We start from the raw sequence: 15,061 nt of genomic DNA on the forward strand, positions 1-15,061 counted from the left end.
CCTCACCTGCTCCCCAGATAAAAAGAGCCACACAGCACAGGAGACCAAGGCACATGGCTGGCTCAAGGAGAAAGCAGAGCAGAGGTGACTCCTCTCAGGCTCCTCTGCAGCACCTCCTTGTGATGTACTCTCTTCCTGTGGGCATCACATTCCCCACGTACTTGAGCGTCTAACTGGGAGGGCACGGAAGCTGGTGAAACAACTCGCGTGGATTCGACTTTCAATTGTCTTTTTCTTGATTCGGCTCTTTCATCATTTCTTTAAAAACTAAAAATCAGTTACACAATAACTTCTTTGCTTTTTCTCTTGTCTATTTGCCTCCTCCCCTCCTCCCTTCCCTCTCAGGTAATGAAATACACAACCTGCTGTACGTCAGTCATAGCTTCCACTGCACTTGCAAATTAACAGAGTAGCTATTTTATATTAACAAGCCAAATTTTGAACAATACAGAAGAAGTATTTGTGATGGATATAAAGCATCTAGAGAAATAATAAAATGAGTCATCTAGCCTGAAACTGTTAGCTTAGGAGACAGATTTTCTCAGAGAATTTTTAAGTCCCTGTGTTATTTTTCCAGATTTTATCATTCTTTCTCTACCAAGTCTTGGAGAACATAATCCCAAAGTTCCAGTTTACTCATTTTCGCTCCATTTTCAGTTTTAGACAGGCAGAGGAACCAGAGATCAAAATGCCAACATCCGCTGGATCATGGAAAAAGCAAGAGAGTTCCAGAAAAACATTTAGTTCTTTTATTGACTATGCCAAAGCCTTAGACTGTGTGGATCACAATAAACTGTGGAAAATTCTGAAAGAGATGGGAATACCAGACCACCTGACCTGCCTCTTGAGAAATTTGTATACAGGTCAGGAAGCAACAGTTAGAATAGGAAAAGGAATACGTCAAGGCTGCATATTGTCACCCTGCTTATTTAACTTATATGCAGAGTACATCATGAGAAACGCTGGGCTGGAAGAAGCACAAGCTGGAATCAAGATTGCCAGGAGAAATATCAATAACCTCAGATATGCAGATGACACCACCATTATGGCAGAAAAGTGAAAGAGGAGAGTGAAAAAGTTGGCTTAAAGCTCAACATTCAGAAAACGAAGATCATGGCATCTGGTCCCATCACTTACTGGGAATAGATGGGGAAACAGTGGAAACAGTGTCAGACTTTATATTTTTGGGCTCCAAAATCACTGCAGATGGTGACTGCAGGCATGAAATTAAAAGACGCTTACTCCTTGGAAGGAAAGTTATGACCAATCTAGATAGCATATTCAAAAGCAGAGACATTACTTTGCCAACAAGGTCCGTCTAGTCAAGGCTATGGTTTTTCCAGTCATCATGTATGGATGTGAGAATTGGACTGTGAAGAAGGCTGAGTGCCAAAGAATTGATGCTTTTGAACTGTGGTGTTGGAGAAGACTCTTGAGAGTCCCTTGGACTGCAAGGAGATCCAACCAGTCCATTCTGAAGGAGATCAGCCCTGGGATTTCTTTGGAAGGAATGATGCTAAAGCTGAAACTCCAGTACTTTGGCCACCTCATGCGAAGAGTTGACTCATTGGAAAAGACTCTGATGCTGGGAGGGATTGGGGGCCGGGGCGGAAGGGGACAACAGAGGATGAGATGGCTGGATGGCATCACTGACTCGATGGACGTGAGTCTGGGTGAACTCCGAGAGTTGGTGATGGACAGGGAGGTCTGGTGTGCTGCAATTCATGGGGTTGAAAAGAGTCAGACACAACTGAGTGACTGAAGTGAACTGAACTGAAAAATCTGTAAGTTACATACGAATCGGTATTTTATGTCTTTGAAATTTATATAAGGGGTTTCTTCTGTTTATACTTTTTTCTGTGTCATTTTTTTATTCAGCATTATGTCTGTGATAATTTATTATTATTTCATATAATAATTTAAATGATAATACTTTATTATTATTGTTTTTGCAGATAATTTTATATAATTCACTTTTGCTAATATGTGCGTCCCTGCTCATTCCCTCAGTCGTGTCTGACTCTTTGTGACCCCATGGATTGTAGCCCACCAGGTTCCTCTGTCCCTGGCATTTTTCAGGCAAGAATCCTGGAGTGGGTTGCCATGTCCTCCTCCTGGGGATCTTCCCGACCCAGGATTCCAGCCTGCATCTCCTGTGTCTCCTGCAAAGCAGGCGGATTCTTTACCTGCTAACCCATCACTAATATATAAGGTTCTATTTATTATTAATAGTTTGTCAGAATTTATTATCCATTCTTGAGTTAATGTCCACTAGTTTTCTCCTCTAGATTTTGTTGCTAGTACAAACAGGACTGCATTCTTATACCTTTCTTTACATACCAAGGTATAATATTTTTCTATACCTGGGAATATAAAAATTGAGCCTTAGGGTCACCATGCCAACTTTACATTCTAAGACAAAATACTTTCCAATTAAGCCAAATAAATAATCCCAGCAACTGTTGTGTGTTTTCTCGGGTTGCACATCTAAAATTCAATTGGTACTATTCTTTCTCAGTTTTAAAATTGCTGGCTGTGCCAGGTGGCATGTGGTTTACTAGTACCCTGAACAGGGCTAGAACCAGCGCCCTCTGCAGGGAAGCCCAGCATCTGAACCACTAGACCTCCATGGAAGTCCTGGCACTGAATGTTCGTTAACCTTTGCTAGTCTATTAGGATAAAATAGCATATCACTCTAGTTTTAGTTTGCATTTGTATGATTTTTCAGTTTAGTTCAGTTCAGTCACTCAGTCGTGTCCAACATTTTGTGATCCCATGGACTGTAGCACACCAGGCATCTCTGTCCATCACCAACTCCCAAAGCTTGCCATCGACTTGGTGATTCCATCCAACCATCTCATACCCTGTCACCCACTTCTCCTGCCTTCAATCTTTCCCAGCAACAGGGTCCTTTCCAACGAGTCAGGGCTTCATATCAGGTGGTCAAAGTATTGGAGCTTTAGCTTCAGCATCAGTCCTTCCAATGAACATTCAGAACTGATTTCCTCTAGGATTGACTGGTTTCATCTCTTTGCAGTCCAAGAGGCTCTCCAGCACCACAAGAGTCTTCCCCAACACCACAGTTCAGAAGCATCAATTCTTTGGTGCTCAGCTTCATTTATGGTCCAACTCTCACATCCACACATGACTACTGGAAAAACCATAGTTTTGACTAGACAGACCTTTATCAGCAATGTCTCTGCTTTTTAATATGCTATAGGTTTGTCATAGCTCTGCTTTCAAGGAGCAAACATCTTTTAATTTCATGCCTGCAGTCACCATCTGCAGTGATTTGGGAGCCCAAGAAAATAAAACCTTTCATTGTTTCCAATTTCTCCTCATCTATTTGCCATGAAATGATGGGATTGGATGCTATGATCGTATGATGAAAAACTAAGAAGCCAAGCTCGAAGAACTTAAAAAGACCTCAGTAAAATAGCAAGGAGGGACTTTTAGGGGAGGGAGAAGTCTTCTGTGTCTTGATTGACATGCCATGTATCGATACAGGTGCAAAATCTCGTCTAAAAGTATTGAAACATATACTCAAATTGGGTGCATTTTATTGCAGAGTTGTTGCTTTTAAAGCTTGTGTAATCATAGTATTCAGGACCTAGGGAGTTGCTGAGTTTCTTGCTCAGCTCCTCTGGCAGGGACAGCGGAGAGAAGCAGCCATGAACCACTAAGGAGTCCCTGGGTCTGGATCAATGAATGTGCTGAGCAAGGCAATCAGGGTGCCCCTGCTGATTATTTCTGAAGGCACAGTTTTGCCAAGTGAAAAGCTCAAAATTACACGTCTTAGTAAAGATTGTTAGGAACCCAGGAAGGTCACATCCTGTGTCTCTTTGCCAGATACCCCACAAACAGGGGAATCTGAGTCCCCTTACAGCTTTCTTTCCCGTTCTTGGGTTTGTGTTCCCACCAGCTGTTTTCCACTTCCCCTTCTGCTCATCCTGTGTGGCCATTTACAGATTTTTCCTTCTGCTTTATGCTCTTTCAAGGTGGGTTTCTTGTAGTTCCCACCCTCCTACGACACCACTGATTTCCTGAGCTGGGTCCACGGTGAGTTTGTGCTCTAAGGAGAGCTGACGCGCAGCACTGTGGACTGGCTGCTGGCACAGAAATACAGAGCCGAGTCCGCTGCCTCGGTGGAGTTGATTTCCAGGCTGCAGGGCGAGTTTTGGGGCCACGGAGCCAAAAACCGCTGTTGAAATACTTCTGTATCTTCCACAATGTCTTGATTCTTTAAGTAAGCCAAAAATTCAAATGCTCCTTCTGGCTTCTTGCAATACCAGTAAACATTAATATGTCCTTTTATGGGGACACAATCCATCTTTGCTTTCTGGCCTTTTCCTTTGACCAGATGACCTGGACTCTGGATGACCTCAGGGTTCACGGAGCCTGTGAGGAATGAGACAGTAAGTGCAATGAAAGCCCAGGAGAAAGGCTGATTTCGCAGCCACAGGAGAAAGTCCTGAGACTGGAATCCAACAGCTTCACAAGAGGGACTTACCTGCTCCCCAGAAGAAAAAAAAAGCTGCACAGCACAGGAGGCTGAAGCACATGTCTTGCTCAGGGAGAAAGCAGGGTGGTGACTTTTCCCCTAAGGTGCTCATCCCCCTTCAGCAACTCCTTGTGACGTGGTGGGTTCATGTGGTCATTATAGCCCCTGTGTACATGAGTCTCTAACATTTCATAGACTGGGAGGGCAGAGAAAGCTGGGGAAACAACTAGTTTGAATTTGAAACTGCTTTATTTTTCTTTTTTCCTGATTCTTCTCTCTCATCAGTCTTTAAAGAATATAAGTCATTTCACATCAGTGATTTATTTTCTTTTTTAACTTGTCAATTTGCCTTTTCCCCTCCTCCCTTCCCTCTTAGGCCATGAAGGATACACTTTGCTATATGTCAATCACAGCTTCTATTGCATTTACAAAATCGTATAGCAGCTACTTTATGTTAAAAAAACAAATTTTGATCTCTACAAGTATTTGTGATGAACATGCAATACATCTAGAGAAATAGCAAAATGAATGATCTTGCCTGGAGCAATCAGTTTGGGAAACAGACTTTCACTGAGAATTTTCAAGTCTCCCTGTTATTTTTCTAGATTCTTATCTTTCTTTCTCTACCTGTCTTGGTAATCGTAACATTATCTTCCCTATTCTCTCTCTTTGCCTAAATTTCAGTGACTTTCATCAAGTTTCATGAGAATATCTTTTGTGATTTTGAGTAGTGCTGCATTGAACGCATAGATGATAGTACAAGAACAGGAATACTCTTTCTATTGGTTTAGCTTATTCATGATCGTGGTGTATAGCTTCACTTGTTTCAGGTCTTTTAAATGTTTTCCCTAAAATGTAATAGTTTTCTGAATTAAATAATCATTTACCTAATAGATTTTTAATGTATTTTATATGTTGTTATAATTTGTAAATGGTCTCTCTCTTTAAAAAATATATTTTGTGTGTTTTTTGCTAATATATGGAAATAAATGGACTTTTAAAGTTTATGTTAAATTCAGTAAATTTGTTAAATTTGTTGTTATTAATAATGCAATGCTTCTTTGGATTCCTTTGGTTCTTTTCAATTTTCCATCTGTCTTTAATCATTCCTGTGCTCCTTTCCTCATCCTCACCCTTCTTTCTAGTCCATTGGCTAGATATTCAGCATAATCATGACCAGAAATAGTGGTGGACTTCATTTACTTGCTTGTCAATTCTGTTTGACCCAGAGAGCTACAGGTAGTAGATATGTGGTAGATGCTATGGAGGGTTAAAAAGTGTAAGATTAGGTCCTGCTATTAGAGGAGTTATTGGCATGCCAGGATATTTGCAAATCATTCTCCCAACTGTTACTGGACCAGGTTCTTCCTGACTGACCCAGGGTTCAGTTCAGTTCAGTTCAGTCGCTCAGTCGTGTCCGACTCTTTGTGACCCCATGAATTGCAGCACACCAGGCCTCCCTGTCCATCACCAACTCCCGGAGTTCACCCAGACTCACGTCCATCGAGTCAGTGATGCCATCCAGCCATCTCATCCTCTGTTGTCCCCTTCTCCTCCTGCCCCCAATCCCTCCCAGCATCACAGTCTTTTCCAATGAGTCAACTCTTCACATGAGGTGGCCAAAGTACTGGAGTTTCAGCTTTACCATCATTCCTTCCAAAGTAATCCCAAGCCTGATCTCCCTCAGAAAGGACTGGTTGGATCTCCTTGCTGTCCAAGGGACTCTCATGAGTCTTCTCCAACACCACAGCTCAAAAGCATCAATTCTTTGGCACTCAGCTTTCTTCACAGTCCAACTCTCACATCTATGCATGACCACAGGAAAAACCATAGCCTTGACTAGATGGACTTTTGTTGGCAAAGTAATGTCTCTGCTTTTGAATATAGTATCTAGGTTGCTCATAACTTTTCTTCCAAGGAATAAACGTCTTTTAATTTCTTGGCTGCAGTCACCAACTGCAGTGATTTTGGAGCCCCCCAAAGTAAAATCTGATACTGTTTCCACTGTTTCCCCATCTATTTCCCATGAAGTGATGGGACCGGATGCCATGATCTTCGTTTTCTGAATGTTGAGCTTTAAGCCAACTTTTTCACTCTCCACTTTCACTTTCATCAAGAGGCTTTTTAGCTCCTCTTCACTTTCTGCCATAAGGGTGGTGTCATCTGCATATGTGAGGTTATTGATATTTCTCCTGGAAATCTTGATTCCAGCTTGTGCTTCTTCCAGCCCTGCGTTTCTCATGATGTACTCTGGATAGAAGTTAAATAAGCAGGGTGACAATATGCAGCCTTGACGTACTCCTTTTCTTATTTGGAACCAGTCTGTTGTTCCATGTCCAGTTCTAACTGTTGTTTCCTGACCTGCATATAGGTTTCTCAAGAGGCAGGTCAGGTGGTCTGGTATGCCCATCTCTTTCAGAATTTTCCACAGTTTATTGTGATCCACACAGTCAAAGGCTTTGGCATAGTCAATAAAGCAGAAATAGATATTTTTCTGGAACTCTCTTGCTATTTTGATGATCCAGCGGATGTTAGCAATTTGATCTCTGGTTCCTCTGCCTTTTCTAAAACAAGTTTAATTGACCATACTTGTGTGGGTTTATTTCTAGAGACTCAGTTCTGTTTGGATCAATGAATGTGCTGAGCCAGGTGATCAGGGTGCCCAGGGAATACAGATGACTTGCCGATTATCCTTATTCCTGAAGATATAGCTTTGCCAGATGAAAAGCTCAGAACTGCATATTTTAATAAAGATTCTTAGGAACCCATCAAAGTCATATCCCGTGTCTCCTCTGCCAGATACCCTGCAAACTGGGGAATCTGAGACCCCTTAGAGCTTCCTGCCCCATTCTTGGATTTGTGTTCCCACCAGTTATTTTCCACCCCCCATTCTGCTCATCCTGTGTTACCATTTACAGATTTTTCCATCTGCTTTGTGCTCTCTCAAGGTGGGTTTCTGTTAGTTCCTACCCTCCTACGACACCACTGATTTCCTGAGCTGGGTCCACGGTGAGTTTGTGCTCTAAGAAGAGCTGACGCGCAGCACTGTGGACTGGCTGCTGGCACAGAAATACAGAGCTGAGTCCGCTGCCTCGGTGGAGTTGATTTCCAGGCTGCAGGGTGAGTTTTGGCGGCACTCAGCTGAAAATCGCTGTTTGAACATGGCTGTATCTTCTATAATTTTTTCATCCTGTAAGTAAACCAAAAGCTCTAATGCTTCTTCCAGCTCCTTACGATACCAGTAAACATAAGAGTGTCCTTTTTTGGGGACACAATCCATTTTGGCTCTCTGGTCTTTTCCTTTGACCAGATGACTGGGACTCTGCATGACCTCAGTGTCCATGGAGCCTGTGAGAAAAGAGAGAGAAAGTGAAGAAAAAGCCCTTGAAGGAGCCTGATTTTGCAGCCTCAGGAGAAAGTCCTGAATCTAGAATCCAATTAATTCACCTCACCTGCTTCCCAGAATAAAGGAGCCACACAGCACAGGAGGCCAAGGCACATGGCTGGCTCAGGGAGAAAGCAGTGCAGTGGGTTTCCCTCTCAGGGCCTCGTCCCCCTCAGCACCTCCTTGTGACGTGGTTGCTTCCTGTGGTCATCACAGTCCCCACGTACGTGAAAGGCTAGCTTTTCATAGACTGGGAGGGCAGGGAAGCTGGTGAAACAACTGGTGTGGATTTCAGACGGCTTCAATTGTCTTTTTCCTGATTCTGCTCTTTCATCATTTCTTTAAAAATGAAAATCAGTTGCACATCAGTAACTTACTTGCTTTTTATCTTGTCAGTTTGCCTCCTCCCCTCCTCCCTTCCCTTCAGACAATGAAACACACAACTTGCTGTACGTCAGTCTTAGCTTCTACTGCGCTTACAAATGAATACAGCAGCCACCTTATACTAACAAGCCAAATTTTGAACTATACAAGAGAAATATTTGTGATGGATATATAAAGCATCTAGAGAAATAATAAAATGAGTCATCTAGCCTGAAACTCTTTGCTTAGGAGACAGATTTTCTCTGAGAATTTTTAAGTCCCTGTGTTATTTTTCCAGACTTTATCATTCTTTCTCTACTAGGTCTAGGAAAACATAATCCTAAAGTTTAAGTTTTTACTCACTTTCCTTCCATTATCAGTTTTAGACTTATGTAAGAATCTGTGAATTATATTTTAATCAGTGTTTTATGTCTTTGAAATTTATCTAAGGGATTTATTCTGTTTATACTTTTTCTGTGTCATATTTTTATTCAGTTTTATGTCTGTGATAACAATTTCTGTTTTTGCAGATAATTTTATGTAATTCACTTTTGCTAATATGTGCATGCCTGCTCATTCCCTCAGTCGTGTCTGACCCTAGTGACCCCATGGACTGTAGACCATCAGGTTCCTCTGTCCCTGGGATTTTTCAGGCAAGAATCCTGGAGTGCGTTGCCATTCCTCCTCCAGGGGATCTTCTCGACCCAGGGTTCCAACCTGCATCTCCTGTGTCTCCTGCAAAGCAGACGGATTCTTTACCTGATGAGCCATCACTAATATATAAGGTTCTATTTATTATTAATAATTAGTCAGAATTTGGAGAAGGCAATGGCACCCCACTCCAGTACTGTTGCCCGGAAAATCCCATGGATGGAGGAGCCTGGTAGGCTGCAGTCCATGGGGTCGCCAAGAGTCAGACACGACTGAGTGACTTCACTTTCACTATCCACTTTCATGCATTGGAGAAGGAAATGGCAACCCACTCCAGTGTTCTTGTCTGGAGAATCCCAGGGATGGAGAAGCCTGGTGGGCTGCAGTCCATGAGGTCCCACAGAGTGGGACACGACTGAAGTGACTTAGCAGTAGCAGTCAGAATTAATTATTCATTCTGAGTTAATGTACACTAGTTTTCTTCTCTAGATTTTGGTGCTAGTACAAACAGGACTTCATTCTTATACCTTTCTTTACATACCAGGTATAATATTTCTGTATACCTGGGAATATAAAAATTGAGCCTTAGGGTCACCATGTCAACTTTACATTCTAAGACCAAATGCTTTCCAAATTAAAATGAAGTCGCTCAGTTGTGTCTAATTCTCTGTAACCCCATCGTCTCTAACCCCCCAGGCTCCTCCGTCCATGGAATTTTCCAGGCAAGAATACTGGAGTGGGCTGCCATTTCCTTCTCCAGGGGATCTTCCCAACCCAGGGATTGAACCCTGGTCTCCAGCATTGCAGGCAGATGCTTTACTGTCTGAGCCACGAGGGTAGCCCCAAGGAAGCTCCAAATTAAGCCAGATAAATAATACAACAACTGTTGTGTGTTTTCTAGGGTTGCACATCTAAAATTCAATTGGTACTATTCTTTCGAGTTTTATAAATTTCTGGCTGTGCCCAGTGGCATGCAGTTTATTAGTACCCTGAACAGGAGTAGAACCAAGTCCCCCTCCTCTCCCCCACAGGGGGAGCCCGGAATCTTAACCACTAGACGCCATGGAAGTCCTGTCATTTTTGTTCTTTTAACTTTGCCAGTCTATTAGGATAAAATGGTATATCACTCTAGTTTTAGTTAGCATTTTTATGATTTTTCAGTATAGATCAGTTCAGTCACTCAGTCATGTGACTCAGTCATGTGAAATTTTGACTTCAGCTTGTGCTTCATCCAGCCCAGCATTTCACATGATGTACTCTGCATAGAAGTTAAATAAGCAGGGTGACAATATACAGCCTTGACGTACTCCTTTTCCTATTTGGAACCAGTCTGTTGTTCCATGTCCAGTTCTAACTGTTGCTTCCTGACATGCATACAGGTTTCTCAAGGGGCATGTCAGGTGGTCTGGTATGCCCATCTCATTCAGAATTTTCCACAGTTTATTGTGATCCACACAGTCAAAGGCTTTGGCATAGTCAATAAAGCAGAACAGATGTTTTTCTGGAACTCTCTTGCTTTTTCTATGATCCAGCTTAAACTTGCTCCCCTTTTAAATCCATGATTTTCATTTGTCTGTTTATTTATGCCTTTTTCATTATCCTAAATTAAGAAATGATTTGATAGTTCAAGGAGAAATCACCTTACTTTGTCCCTGTTCAACATTCCTTTCTCTTTTCTCTGTGTTGACCACTTAAATTTCAGATGACTTTCATCAAATTTCATGAAAATATCTTTCGTGATTTTGATCAGCCCTGAACAGACAGTTGATAGTGCAGAATTAGGAACACCCTTACCATTGGTTTTACTAATTCATGATCATGGTATACATTTTCACTTATTTCAGGTTTTTAAAATGTTTTCCTCTAAAATTTAATCCTTTTCTGGATTATAGTCTCATTTACCTAAAAGATTTGTTTTTATGTATTTTATATGTTACATTAGAATTTTTAAATCATCTCTCTTTAAAAAATATTTTAACTGATGGACATCTAGGTTGCTTCCATGTCCTGGCTATTAGATGAAATGGATAAGAAAGCAATGGTACATATACACAATGGAGTATTACTCAGCCATTAAAAAGAAAACATTTGCATCAGTTCTCATGAGGTGGATGAAACTGGAGCCTATTATACAGAGTGAAGTAAGCTAGAAGGAAAAACACCAATACAGTATAATAACGCATATATATGGAATTTAGAAAGATGGTAACAATAACCCTGTGTACGAGACAGCAAAAGAGACACTGATGTATACAACAGTCTTATGGACTATATGGGAGAGGGAGAGGGTGGGAAGATTTGGGAGAATGGATTTGAAACATGTAAAATATCATGTATGAAACGAGATGCCAGTCCAGGTTCGATGCACGATACTGGATGCTTGGGGCTAGTGCACTGGGACGACCCAGAGGGATGGTATGGGGAGGGAGGAGGGAGGAGGGTTCAGAATGGGGAACACATGTATACCTGTGGCGGATTCATTTTGATATTTGGCAAAACTAATACAATTATGTAAAGTTTAAAAATAAAATTAAAAAGAATATTTTAACTGTTGATAACATATGGAATAAACTTTTTATATTTATGTTAAGTTCAATAAGCTGATTAAATCTGTTATTATTAATAATGAATTGCATCTTTAGATTCCTTTGGTTCTTCTTCTAAACTTGCCATCTGTGTTTTAAAATTTTCTTCCCCTCCTTTTCTCATTCTCAGACTTTTTTTCTTGTTCTACTGGCTGGAATTTGGCAAAATCTTCACTAGAAATGCTAGTGCCATTCATTTACTTATTTATCAGTTATATTTGACTCGGAGAACTACAGGTACTAAATATGTGGTAGATGTTATGAGGGTTACAAGGTATGAGATTATATCCTGCTATTAAAGGCATTATCCACATGCCAAGTGAAAGGGAAAATGATCGTCGTGTCTGACTCTTTGCCACCCATGGACTGTAGTCTGCCAGGCTCCTCTGCCCATGGAATTCTCGAGACAAGAATACCAGAGTGGGTTGCCTTGCCCTCCTCCAGGGGATCTTCCCTACTCAGAGATCAGACGAATGTCTCTACATCTCCTGCATTGGCAGGCAGGTTCTTGACCACTAGTGCCACCAGGGAAGCACATCACTCTTCCGACTGGTATTGGCCCAGGTTCATCTTGGCTGACCCACATGAAGCCAAAACCCTAGATGCCCAGGTTTGCTGCAGAAAGTGAGAGTGAAAGTCGCTCAGTCATGTCCAACTCTTTGCGACCCCATGGACTATACAGTTTGTGGAATTCTCCAGGCCAGAATACTGGAGTGGGTCGTTCCCTTCTCTAGAGGATCTTCCCAAACCAGGGATCAAACCCAGGTCTCCCACATTGCAGGTGAATTCTTTACCAGCTGAGCCACCAGGGAAGCCCAAGAAGACTTGAGTGGGTAGCCTATGCCTTCTCCAGCAGATCTTCCCTACCCAGGAACTGAACTGGGGTCTCCTGCATTGCAGGCGGATTCCTTACCAACTGAGCCATAAGGGAAGCCCATTTGCGTCAGGGAAGGGATTTATTTGCAAAGGAATCAGGCAAAGAGATGAAAGATCTTCTGCCCAATTTTAAAATTGTGTTGTTTGTGTTTTTCATATTGAGTTGCCTGACTGTTTATATATTTTGCATATTAATGGTTTACTGATTATTTTGTTTGCATATATTTTCTTCCATTCAGCACGTTATCTTTTTTTTGTCAGTGGTTCTCTTTTGTTTGTTTGTTTTTGCTGTAAGAAGATTTTAAGGTTAATTCAATTGCATTTGTTTATTTTTGCTTTTGTTTTCCTTCCCCAGTGAGACAGATCTGAATATACATTGCTACAATAGATGTCAAAGAGCATTCTGTGTTTTCTTCTAGGAGTTTTGTTATTCCTGGCCTGCACATCAGTCTTTAATCCATTTTGAGTTTATATAAGTGTGTGGGGTGTGAAAACGTTCTAATTTCATTCTGTTATGTAGCTGTCCAGTTTTACCAGTACTACTTATTGGAGACAATCTTTTCTAAACTGTATATTCTTGCATTCTTTGTCATAGTTTCACTGACCGTGTTTTCGTGGGTTTATTTCTAGACTCTCAGTTGTATGTCCATTTTTTGTGGCAATATCATTCTGTTTTGATTATTATAGCTCTGTATTAATAATATTAACTGAAGTCAGAGAGTATGACACCTTTTGCTTTGTGGGCATTTTTTTATTCTCTTGAATGCTCTTTACTATCTGGGGTCTTCTCTGTGTTTCGCGTAAATTTTAGAACTATTTGGTCTAGTTCTATGAAAATTGTTGTAGACATTTCGATAGGGACTGCATTACATCTGTAGTACAGACCTTTTAGCAATATTAATTTTAGAAATGGCCCATGAGAGGAGCAAGAAATGAATTCACAGACTTGACCAGCAGAGATGCAGCAACTGAAATTCTTCTTTGCAAGTCATGTGCTTTGCAGTCAAATAACTCCTTAAATATAGTTAATTAACTGGTTTATTTTCATAAGCAAAATGTATCTCTTCTTAACTCTTCCAGTATGGTTGAATTAGTTTCTTTTACTTTAAAGCAGAACAATACTAACAGGCACACATAAAATGAGGCTGCTCTTATGATCTCAGGTATGGTTGCTGGTGAACACTAATTTCTGGAGAGGGTGTTTTTCTATAATATATTATGGTTGAGACATCAATTGAGAAAAGTAAAGACTAAGTCAAAGTGTGATAATGCAAAGTCTTGTAAGAAATATTTGAATAAATAAATTCCATGTGAGTATTAAAAAGTAAATTCATAATACATGTCTTAAAAATATTAGAGAAAAGTAAAAAAAAATTCAACAAAATATGTGCTGGACAAAGTCAATAAAAAATGTACAAAGCAATGGTAAAAGAAGTTAAAAAGACCTTAGTAAAATAGCATGGAGGGATTTTGGGGCAGGGAGAAATAGTCTGTGTCTTGATTCTCATGCTGGTTGCATGGGTTAAAACTTGGCACAATGTACTGAAATACAGACCTAAATTGGTGCATTTTGTTTTGGTATGTTATGCCTCAAAGTTGCTTCTAAAATTTGCACGATTGCAGGAATCTGGTTGAAGGGAGATGCTGATTTTTCTGCTCAGTTTCTCTGTCAGGGACAGATGAGAAGCAGCCATGAACCCTGAGGAGTCTCTAGGTCTGGAGCGATGAATGTGCTGAGCCAGGTGATCAGGGTCCCCACGGAAGACAGGTGACCTGCTGATTATCCCTATGTATGAAGCCACAGCTTTGCCAGATGAAAAGCACAGAACTGCATGTTTTAATAAAGATGGTTAGAAACCCATTAAGGCACATCCTGTGTCTCCTTTGCCAGATACCCTGCAAACTGGGGAATCTGAGACCCCTCACAGCTTCCTTCCTCCTCCTTGGGTTTGTGTTCCCACCAGCTGTTTTCCACCTCCCCTTCTGCTCATCCTGTGTGGCCATTTACAGGTTTTTCCTTCTGATTTATGCTCTTTCAAGGTGGGTTTCTGTTAATTCCTACCCTCCTACGACACCACTGATTTCCTGAGCTGGGTCCACGGTGAGTTTGTGCTCTAAGAAGAGCTGACGCGCAGCACTGTGGACTGGCTGCTGGCACAGAAATACAGAGCCGAGTCCGCTGCCTCGGTGGAGTTGATTTCCAGGCCGCAAGGTGAGTTATGGGGGCACTCAGCTGAAAATCGCTGTTTGAACATGGCTGTATCTTCTGTAACTTTTCCATTCAACAAATAAACCAAAAACTCAAATGCTCCTTCTGGCTTCTTGTGATACCAGTATACATGAACATGTCCTTTTATGGGGACACAATCCATCTTTGCTTTCTGGTCTTTTCCTTTGACCAGATGACCTGGACTCTGGGTGACCTCAGTGTCCATGGAGCCTGTAAGGAAAGAGAAAGTTCACAAAAAGCCCTAGAGGGAGCCTGATTTGGCAGCCATAGGAGAAAGTCCTGAGACTTAAATCCAATACATTTGCCTCACCTGCTCCCCAGAGAAAAAGAGCCACCCAGCACAGGAGGCTGAGGCTCATGGCTGACTCCAGGAGAAAGCAGGGCAGCGGCGTTTCCTCTCAGGCGTCTCATCCCCCTTCAGCACCTCCTTGTGACGTGGTCACTTCCTGTGGTCCTCACAGTTCCCGGGT

At 41.5% G+C, this 15,061-nt stretch overlaps 1 long non-coding RNA gene across 2 annotated transcripts in view; it reads left to right on the forward strand.

Moving 5' to 3' along the window:
• Window positions 1-14,746, forward strand: part of LOC147373625 (uncharacterized) — a 51,777-nt gene extending 37,031 nt beyond the window's left edge. The window contains exon 4 of one of the 2 annotated variants that reach the window (XR_015163130.1): window positions 14,402-14,746. This is a non-coding gene — a long non-coding RNA (uncharacterized LOC147373625). Of the gene's footprint in view, window positions 1-4,360; window positions 5,061-14,401 lie in introns of those variants that run through there. The other variant, XR_015163131.1, reaches the window with a different exon arrangement.
• Window positions 14,747-15,061: the final 315 nt, after the last annotated feature.

Source organism: Bos grunniens, chromosome 4 (genome assembly GCF_055505025.1).
Source record: "Bos grunniens cultivar Pamir isolate PY7600 chromosome 4, Bosgru_T2T1.0, whole genome shotgun sequence".
NCBI classification, from domain to species: domain Eukaryota; kingdom Metazoa; phylum Chordata; class Mammalia; order Artiodactyla; family Bovidae; genus Bos; species Bos grunniens.